Raw genomic sequence first — 10,868 nt, forward strand, 5'->3', positions numbered from 1 at the left:
GATGTATGAGGCTGCTGCTGGCATAACATGGAACACTATTTTACAGCAAACATATTTTTTAAGTAGAAAGAATACACTCCAAAACAACAATAAAAAGTTTAGTACAGTTAATACATACACCAGTAACATAGTCATTTATTATCATTATCAAGTACTATACATAATTGTATGTGCTATACTTTTATATGACTGGCAGTGCAATGGGTTTGTTTACACCAGCATCACCACAAACATCTGGGTAATGCATTGAATTATGATGTTACAATGGCTGTGATGTCACTAGATGATAGGAAGTTTTCGGCTCCATTATTATCTTCTAGGACTACCTTTGTATATGAGGTCTATGATTGACTGAAACGACGTAAAGGGGTACATGGCTGATAGAATTCTTAAAGACTCCAACATATCTCTAAACTTTACACTGAGCCAATCCCCACATTGTATAATCTACTTGGGAAAGAATATCTGGCCTATATATCATTAACTTGTACCTCCTGGGTGTTTACTAACCAGAAGTGGTAGATGGGTGATGAACAGCATGCACTGAGCTAACAACACCGTTTTCGTTTTTTGGTATTGAGACTAACAATAAGCTATTAGTTCAATCGTTTGTGTGAGTATAAATTACTAGTCATTGAGTTGGGGGTTCTTGGTATGCAACAAAGATGAATCAGAACTTTTCTCTCCTTTTTTGAATTTGCAATAAAATAGGAGAGACAAATACATAAACAACTAGGAAAAATACGAAGCATAGTCAAATATACTAAGAGTGATGAAAGCAATTTTCTGTAGGAGTAAAGAAAAAATTATTCTCATAAAATCACAGTAGCTCATGAAGCCCAAGAAAAATTTTTCTCATTAAATGTGACTATTACTTCATTTAACTATTCATGAAACAAAGACAGCTGCCAGGTGACTAAAACGGCATGATTCTTTACCTTCTTCAGTATTGCCACTAGAATAACAGTCATCAACTCTGTCTCTAAGTTCTTTATCTTTAATAGGGAAAATAATATCAATGCATTTCAAAGAGCTTTTATGATGTGGATTGTTGCCACAGAAATGACCACTGATTACCAGAGCACAAAGGATAATTGTTAGGGAAAATTAAACATCTGTAACCATGGGAATATGACTTTCAAGGTATCCTCTGCCCTCATAAGTAAAACTAATCATGTAAATCACATAACAAACTCTTATTAATTCCTTCCTGTACCCTTATTACTAATGATTGATAAAATTCTCTAATTAGAATAAAATAAATTCACAATTCTTTGATGTATATATAATAAATTATGTTATCTATGTTATCTTTTATGGACAGAATATGAGCCATTCTGATATTATAGTAAATTTATATACAGAATTTTACTTTATTTGATTAAAGAAGTAACTAAATACCAAGAGGAGAACATCGAAAATTTGACCAATGAAGTGATAGATAAAATGGAATTTAGAATTTCAAACTGCGATATGATATAGTACTAAAAATTCTAGCAAGCGCAATAATGCTAAGTTTTAAAAATAAGTAAAAAAGAAAAGAGGAAAGAAAAGGCATATAGATTGGAAAGATAATGTCCTCATTTGCAGAGGACATAATTGTCTACATAGAAAATCCCAAGGAATCTACAACTCTCCTTGAAGTAATAAGTATGTTTAATAGTATCATCGTATACAAGAGCAACACAGAAAAATCAGTCATATTTCTATATACTAGCAATGAATATTTGGAAACCAAAATTAAAATTACAATGCCATTTACAACCACTCCAGAGAAAATAAAATACTTAGATATACACTTATAAACTCAATAGTCAAAAACCAACAAACCTCATTAAAAAATTGGCCAAACGCTTGAAAAGACATGTCAGTAAAGAAGACACATCCATACCACGGAATACTACTCAGCGATAAAAAAGGATCTAACTATTAATATACACAACAACTTGGATGGATTTTAAGGGTATTTTACTAAGTGAAAAAAAAACAATGTCAAAAGGTCACATACTGTATGACTTCATTTATATAACATTCTTGAAATGACAAAATTACACAAATAGAAAACATATTAATAATTCCCAGAGAAAGGGGTGAGGAGGGAAGTGGCTGAGGCTTTGAAATAGCAGTAGGAGGCTGGTTATGGAAATGGGGTGGTGATCACATCAATCTAGCATATGTTGAAATTACATAGAACAAAACACAGATTTAAGTAAATGAGTGCACGTAAAGCTGGTGAAATCTGAATAAGGTTGATGGATTTTATGCATGATTTTTTGGTTGTGATATTGTAGTACCGTTATGCGAGATGTTACTCGGGTAAAACTGGGTTGAAGCTATATGGGATCTCTGTGAATTGCTTCTTAAATCTGCATGTGAACCTGGAATTATCGTAAAATAAAACGATTTTTAAAACTGTGACTCAGCAATTTTTTTCACAATTACATCATGTAGAAAATCAAACAGGCTTTTAATCAGTGATGACCAGTTTATATTTTGTGGCTTCATGGTTATGAAATTGGATCCTTGGTTGGAAGTTGGGAAGAGATTCTGGTTTACACAAATAAGAATGTGCAACAATGTTATTCATTCATTCATTCATTCATTCATTCATTCAAGTATGTAATTTAGAAATGTAAAAACAGAAGCTATAGTACAAATTTATTGTGGTTGTTGTAAAGGAGATTCTCACAGTGGGTTAACAGATGAAAACCATAGTTATAGTCTCTTTTTAACTTTCAAAGGTTATAATAAAAAATAAATTTAAAAAAAGTTGTAAGAAAAACTGGAGATCTGAGAAAGTATCAGAATAGTGGGATCCCTGAAAATGGACCAAGAAGAAATGGAATAACAATGCTCTTCATACAGCCTAGGGCTGCAGTATTTGTAACGGAAAAGCATTTATGATGGAAAAACCTTTCGAAATACATACCTCTTCTAGAAATTTCAAGGAATCACGCTGCAAGTCATTTTGAACTGGGGAAAAGACAAATCAAAGACATCTATGTTCCTGGTATTCTATGATTTCTAAACTAGAGAGGTAAAATCATCCAGAGTAGCTGTTCTTTTATACAATTATTACAGTATAGCAGGGGAGACCTGGAGAGAGCCTGAGGCTGTTTGGAGTTTAAATTCATTTCCTCAATTGTCACTCAAAGGCTTATCCTTGGAAAATCGATGCACTCAGAAAAGAAAGAAGAAAATGTAAAAAAATTATCTCCTTGTTTTTTGATAGAAAGCATAGTATTTTACCATTTATTCATTTGTATTTGAAAATCTCAAAAGACTTAAAGTCAAGAGAGTTGTTAAGAACAGATAACGAGAGTTCAGCTAGCTAAGAAGCAACAGATGAGAAAGACAAAAAAGGGTGAAAGTGAAATTAACTTGTATCTTTGGTCAATCACCTCTGTGGACAGTCAGCTACAGATTAAATGAAGAGACTTCCACACATTGAAACACAATGTTCATAATTAAAATGAGAATCTCTTTCCAAAAAAAATTCCAATTAATAATATACTGCAAAGTGGCTATGTACATTTGACCAGAGTTACAATAATTGTCTTTTTAGTAACATTGCAATTTCAAGTTTTCTTCTTTGTAATCATTTTTGTTGCATAGTATTATTTTTGTACCTGAAATTAGTACAGAAAATGAAATCATATTGTGCATACTTATTGAAATTCCGCGACTTCAATTATAATATTTCTCTGGGGTGGCATAGAAAAATGTCTACGATAAGGCTTTAAGTCAATATCTTATCAGATCAAATAAGAGAATGCCTTTGTTCCATTCACAATTGTTGAAACTGCCAGGGTTAAATATGATTAGGTAAAGGTAATAATAACCTTTCAAATGTAAAACCTAGTAATTTTAAGGTACGCATTATAATGTGAGATGTTGAAATGCTAAAGTATAGAGTAAATTAATAATATACATGTGTTGGGACTAAGGAGAGAAAGATCTTTAGCCCTCGATGTTTAAAAGCTACATAGAATTTCCTAATGGAACAAATACAAAATGCATTTCAAAATAAACAGAAAAATATATTTTATATAATATATTTCTTTTAAAAATTAACTACTTAATTCCAAACTAGTTTGATGTATCTCAGCCCTTTTTAGCCTCTTTGGCTTCCATTTCTTCTAAAATAATTGCAATATGTGTGTGTGTGTGTATTACATATAAATGTATATGCACTATTTTAAAAACAATAGTTAAATAAACAGCAGTACATCTCCCTAAGCTAAAAAATAGAACATTAGCAGTACAAAAATCTTAATAAGTAGTAAACTCATTGACATTTATTTCCAGCAAATTCTGGCAGTTCTGAAGTATATAAAAAGTGGAAGTTTTTCTTTAATATAAAATAATAATTTTGACTAGATAGTATTCTATATTTATTGAGAAAATATTACCCATATGATTTCTCTTGAATATATGGCTCAATACATGGTGAATTTATATGTTCCATATGTATATATAAATTACATATATATCTCCTGTGTTGCATATACATAGTTCTACTTCATCAAAAGTGTTGTGTTTTTCATATCTTTTTTGTTTGGGGGTTTTATTATGGATCTTTTTGAATTCTAAGAGAGATATGTTCAAATTTCCTATTAGGATTGTAGATCTGTGGCTTTTCTGATTTCTTTATAGTTCCATCAATTAATGCTTTTTCTGTTTTACAACTGTGTAATTAGTTGTTTTGATAGTTGCCATCCTAACAAGTGATGACAAGGATGTGGAATAATTGAAACCCTCTACAATGTTGACGTGAATGTTAAATAATGTAAGCTGCTGTGGAAAACAGTGTGGAAGTTCTTTAAAATTTTTAAATAGAACTGCTATATGATCCAGCAATCCCATTTCTGGGTATTTATTTAAAACAATTGAAATTAGAATCTCGAAAAGATATTAGCACTCCCATTTTCATTACAGTGCTACTCGCAATAGCTAAAATGTAAAAACAACCTCAATGTTCATCTATGGGTGAGTGGATAATGAAAATGTGGTATATACATACAACAGAATATTATTCAGCTTTACAATAAGCAGGGGAAAAAACCTGCAATGTGTGATAACATGAATGAATCTTGAGGACATTACGCTAAGTGAAATGAGCTAGTCTCAGATGGGCAGATACTACTTCAGTTCACTTATATAAGATATCTAAAATTGTCAAATTCATAGAAGCAAAGAATAAAATGATGGTTGTCAGGGAATGTGGTTAGGGGGAATGGGGAGTCGCCAATCAATATGCATAAAATTTCATGTATGCAACATAATTAAGTTCTAGAGATCTTACGTAAAACATTGTGTCTATAGATAACGATAGTGTATTTTGCACTTAAAAATCTGTTAAGAGTAGATTTCATGGTATTTTTGCAATAAAAAATGAATTAATTTTTTAAAATTATGTAATTTGGTGCACAAAAGTTGATTACTAAGATTGCATCCTGATGTATCATACCATTTATCAAAAAAGATATCATTGCTTATCCTTTTCAGTTTTTTAACCTTGAATCCTACTTTATCAAATATGTATAATACCCTTCTGCTTTGACTCTTAGCATTTCATTAGTAAATCTTTTCCATCCATTATTATTAAACTCTCTATATCATTATGCTATAAGAGTGTCCCTTGTGAACAGTTTATGGTTTTTTGTTTGTTTTGCTTTGTCTCCTATTTTGAAATATCTGTCTTTTAATAAGGAAATTTAATGCATTCACACTTATTACAATTCATGGAATGTTTGGTTTTAGGCATGCTATCTTATTTTATATATTTTTTAAAAATTCCCATGCATTCATGTTTTTGCTTCTTAAAAACACTTGTCGAATTAATGGAATTTTTGTTTTATTTTTCTTCTAATCATTTAGAATTTATGTATTTTCTATTGTTTGACAAACCACCACTTAATTATAACATATTTAACTTATATTTTCTATCAGCATCTAGATGAATACCTTTACCCTATTACAAATAGAAGTCATTTATCATGAAATCACTTTACCCTGCTATATTTTCTTGGTAATAAATCCATGTATATAGACAGGCTTACTATAAAACTGATAGTATATAAAATGGTTACATCTTCAAATATCAGTGAAAACCAAATTAAAGTTTGCATTATTATATATTAACGAAGAAAAAATTAAAGCACAAGTAGCCATTTAGGGAGCAAATCAAAGACAACTCTGAATTCACTGTTATTAATTACTATGTTAGAATTTATTTTCTCAACACTTGCATGCCTACACTCTTAATTATTACTTTATATATGAATATAGAAATATAATTTTACTATTGGCTTTGAATACACTCTCAATGGTAAGACTTAGTTGGAGTTCTTTAATTCAATATCATCAGTGAACTTTTATAAGAGTGCTTAATATTCATGTGTGTTCCCAAGACAGTGCCCAACAGCTTCTATTACCTTCCAAATGGCTGAATTCATGCATATATTGAATATAAATATGAGATTTACCACACCTCCAATGAAGAGGAATAAGGATTCACTTTAAGACCTAAATCTGATGTGCCACAATGTGTGAAAGATATTTACAGTATGAAGACTATATATATATCCATTTTATGGATAAGTAATAAAATGGATATATAACAATAGTTATGCTAAAGGACCATTAAATAAATTTTAATAGAGTAACAATAAAGTGAAAGAATAGCCTTAAGTATAATTTGGTTGAGCGACTGAATTTACCTAAATCTGACATCTGTAGAAAGCTATAAATAGGATCAAAACCCTTTTTGTATTTCAAAGTATGCTCATGGTATGTATTACTTACTTGACAAGAAGTGTCTGTTTATAACTTCATAAATTTCTTTTTCTTAAATTGTATATCATAGATTTTTTTCTATACTTTAAGTAGTTATTTTTGTGATATGCTTATTTTCCTCTTTTTCTCACTCATAATTAGTTTGATTCAAAGTTTACTAAGAACTTATTCATGTGCTTGTCTTGTAAGCAGCAGTGAAAATGAAAGTTACTGACCCTGAAGAAGTCACTCTAGCAAGCTCTGCTAAGGGTATGCTCCACTTTCTCTTATATCTAATCCTTCCTCCCATTCCAACTCTCCTAAAAGAATTTCAGCTCCTTCATTATTTCTGGAACACTACAATCATTTAAAAAATATTGTTTGTATTAAAAATGAATTTGAATTTTAGAAAACACTGTGATCACATAGGTACATAAATCATACATTTGGATGCACACATTTAGAACACATATCTGTATTCATAAATATCTACAAAATACATCTATATGTGTTTATAATACATATACATGTATTATGAATGTATGTGTGAGTGCGCACATGCACATACACACACAGAGTGATCTAAGAAATATATTTCATCATGTCCATAACCCTCTTTAAGCCACTAGTGTTTTACAATAATCATTCTAAGTCTACTCCCCTAAAGTCTTTTCTCTGAATAACTTTTCTTTTTCATATATTTACTAATCATTTGTATTTTTTTTCTGTAAATGTCTGTGTATCTTCCTTGTCTGGTTTTCTATTGGCTTATTTTTGTTTTCAACACATAGACTCATCTTACTTATTAGGGAAACTCTTTGTCATATTTCCTCAAAATATTCTCTCCCAGTCTGTTGTGTCTTTTTTAATGCTTTATTTTAAAATAATTTTAGACTGATAAAATAGTTGCAAAGAGTACAGAGACTTCCCATGTGCCCTTTACTGATCTTCCCCTAATGTTATTTTACATAAGCATGAGACAATTGTCAAAACTAAGAAATTAACGTTGGTATAGTACTATTAACTAAAATGTGGACTTTATTCATATTTTATCAACTTTTCTACCAATGTGCTTTGTTGTTGTTGTTGTTGTTGTAGGATCCTATCCAGGATACCATATTTATTTAGTTGTTATGTACCCTTTTTCTCCTCCAATCTATGATAGTTCCTCAGTCTTTATTTTTCTTTCATAAGCTTGACACTCTGGTCAGATGTTTGTTGAATGTCCCTCAATTTCTTTTTCTTTCTTTTCTTTTTTTTTTTTTTAGGTGCGGCAACCCTTGGTTGACCTCACAGAATGCAAGGACCTTGTCAGCTTATAATCCTTTATTTTTTATTTTATTTATTTTTTATGCCTACAGCACCTGGTCTTCCTAGGTGGTCTCCCATTCAAGTTCTAACCAGGCCTGACTCTGCTTAGCGTCCAAGATCAGATGGGATTGGTCTTGTTCAGGGTAGCATGTCCATAGACTCAATTTTCTTTTTTTCTAATATTTTTTTTCTTGATTAGACTGAGGCTATAGATTTGGGGGACAAATACCACAGAGGTAATATGCTCTTTTTATTGCTTCATATAAAGACATCCATAATACCAGTAAGACTTACTGGTAATGAAAACCTTGATCACTTGATGAAGTTAGCATCTGCCATGTTTTTCCACCCTTATGTTATTTTTCCTTTCCATATACTATACCTGAGAAGCTTGTCATTAAGGCCAGCCTATGTTCAAGAGTTTGAAAATTAAGCTATACCTCCTGATGTATAGAAAAAATTTTGTGTACAAATGTTAAAGCCACCAAAGTAAATAATTTTGGGGGGGGATTCTTTGATTCTATGCAAATATGCTGTTTTGCTTAAACTTTTGCCAACTAATTACTTTTTCATAGTGGATCTTACCTGCTACAATTATTACTGTGATGTTCTAATGGTGTTTAGCTATTTTTTTGCATTCTCTCTACATTTATTAATTGGAATTGTTTTGTAAGCAGGAATAGTCCTTTCGTCGCCATTCATTTATGATTTTTCTCATTTACTTGCATCAGTATGTGCTCATGGATATCAATTTTATTCTTTGTGTTTTAATTTCGAACTCCAATAATTTCTTTTATTTTCCACATCATTCCAACTTTGGCCATTTGGATCTCTTTCATATTGGTGTCTGCATCCTTCTGACATTACCCCTTATTCACTCCTCCCTCCTTTTCTGCATTTCTATGCTTTCTTGTATAACAAGATGTTCTAGGTGCATCACCAAGCTTTGGTTCCTTTTATTAGCGAATGACATTTAAAGACCAAAATCTGAGAACTAGGTGTGTTTGATGATACTGGGTGTTATTTTTTCTAGGCCCTCTAGGCAGACAGAGCTATGAATTATGCAAACTATACAGAAGATATATGCAAATTATATTTATAAACATATTTATCCATATTTATTTTATAACTGTATAACTGTATACTAAAACAAATGAGTTCCTAATGATATTTCCAACACTAATCTACCACTACAGGGTTCCTTTTAGCATTTCCCTTGGCTTAACTCTAACTTCTTTCTTTGACAATGAGAAAGTTGGCTCTCATTGCTACAATGTATTATTTTTTGAAGCTGTGGTACATATATACAATGGAATATTACTCAGCCATAAGAAGAGGTGAAATACTGCCACTTGCAACAGCATGGATGGACCTTGAGATAATCATGCTAAGTGAAATAAGGCAGACAGAAAAAGTTGAAAACCATATGATATCATTTATATGTGGGATATAAACGTAAAAGCAACAAATGAGCAAGACAAACAAAGACTCAAGGACATGCACTATAGATTAGTGGTTACCAGAGAGAAGGGTGTGGGGGATGTGGGAGATAGATGGAAAAAAGGGGTCAAATATGTGGTAATAGAAGGAAATCTAACTATGGGAAGTGAGCACACAGTATATATATGCCTTACTGTTAAAATGTACAGATGAAACTTATTGGATTTCATTAACCAATGTCACCATAAAAAATAATCAATTTTTAAAAACCCTAGTATACATACAAGAGTGATTTCAGATTTGCTAATTCTTACTCCTGTGAAAATAAATTTAACAATAAGTATATGTCTTTTTGTCATTAACATTACACTACTTAGTCAAAACACCCTTTTCGAAAGTTACTAAAGGCCGCGCCTTTCTTTCCCACCTCCTTCAGTATGGTTACAACCTACATTTTAATACAGTTAGATTCATTTATGACAGTCTGCATTCTATCTTGAGTTCCTGGGACATCTTGTTTGATTTTTAGTTTTTTCCAATAAAATTAAATCTTTGTAGCGTAGAGGTCTAAGGATTTTGACAAATGCATGGAGTCATGTATCCAGCATCATGGAATCATCTAGCACAGGTTCAACACCACACAAATTATCTTGTGTTGACCCATTGTAGTCCACCTCTTTTCCCCAATCCCTGAAAGACCTTGATTCTGTTTTCCATCCCTATTCATATGTCTTTTCTGGAATGCAATATAAATGAAGTAATACAATATGCAGTTTTTCTGTCTGGCTTCTTTCTATTAGAAAAATACATTAGAAAACCATCCGTGTTGTTGCATAGATCAATAGTTCCTTCTCTTTCATTTCTGAGTTGTATTGTATGTTTTGAATGTAGTGTGGTTTGATTATACATTAACTTGTTGAGAGGCATATGGTTTGTTTTCAGATTTCTGTGATTATGAATAAAGCTGTTATAAATATTCATATACAGGTTTTTTGTGTGAACATAAGTTGTCGATTCACTTGGGTAAATGCCTAGGAGTGGAATTGCTGGGTCTTATGGCAAGTGTTTGTTTCACTTTGTTAAGAAAGAGCCAACTTTTTTATTCCCACCAACTGTGTTAAGTTATAGATACATCTCAAATAGTACATTTTGTTTTGTCTTTTAATAAACGTGAAGTGCTATCTTATTGTGGTTTTAATTTTTATTTCCCTAATGAATAATGATTTTTGAATAAATTTTCCAATGATTATTGCAATCGTATATCTTCTTTGGTAAAATCTATGTTCAGATCTTTGACTCATTTATTAATTTTTTCTTGTTTTAATTTTCTATTACATAGA

General features: G+C 31.2%; 1 pseudogene; it reads right to left on the reverse strand.

The window, feature by feature from the left end:
- Positions 1 to 8,129: 8,129 nt before the first annotated feature.
- Positions 8,130 to 8,248, reverse strand: LOC118608605 (annotated as a pseudogene).
- Positions 8,249 to 10,868: the final 2,620 nt, after the last annotated feature.

The sequence above is a fragment of the Rousettus aegyptiacus genome, unplaced genomic scaffold (assembly GCF_014176215.1).
Source record: "Rousettus aegyptiacus isolate mRouAeg1 unplaced genomic scaffold, mRouAeg1.p scaffold_m13_p_9, whole genome shotgun sequence".
Classification (NCBI taxonomy): Eukaryota; Metazoa; Chordata; class Mammalia; order Chiroptera; family Pteropodidae; genus Rousettus; species Rousettus aegyptiacus.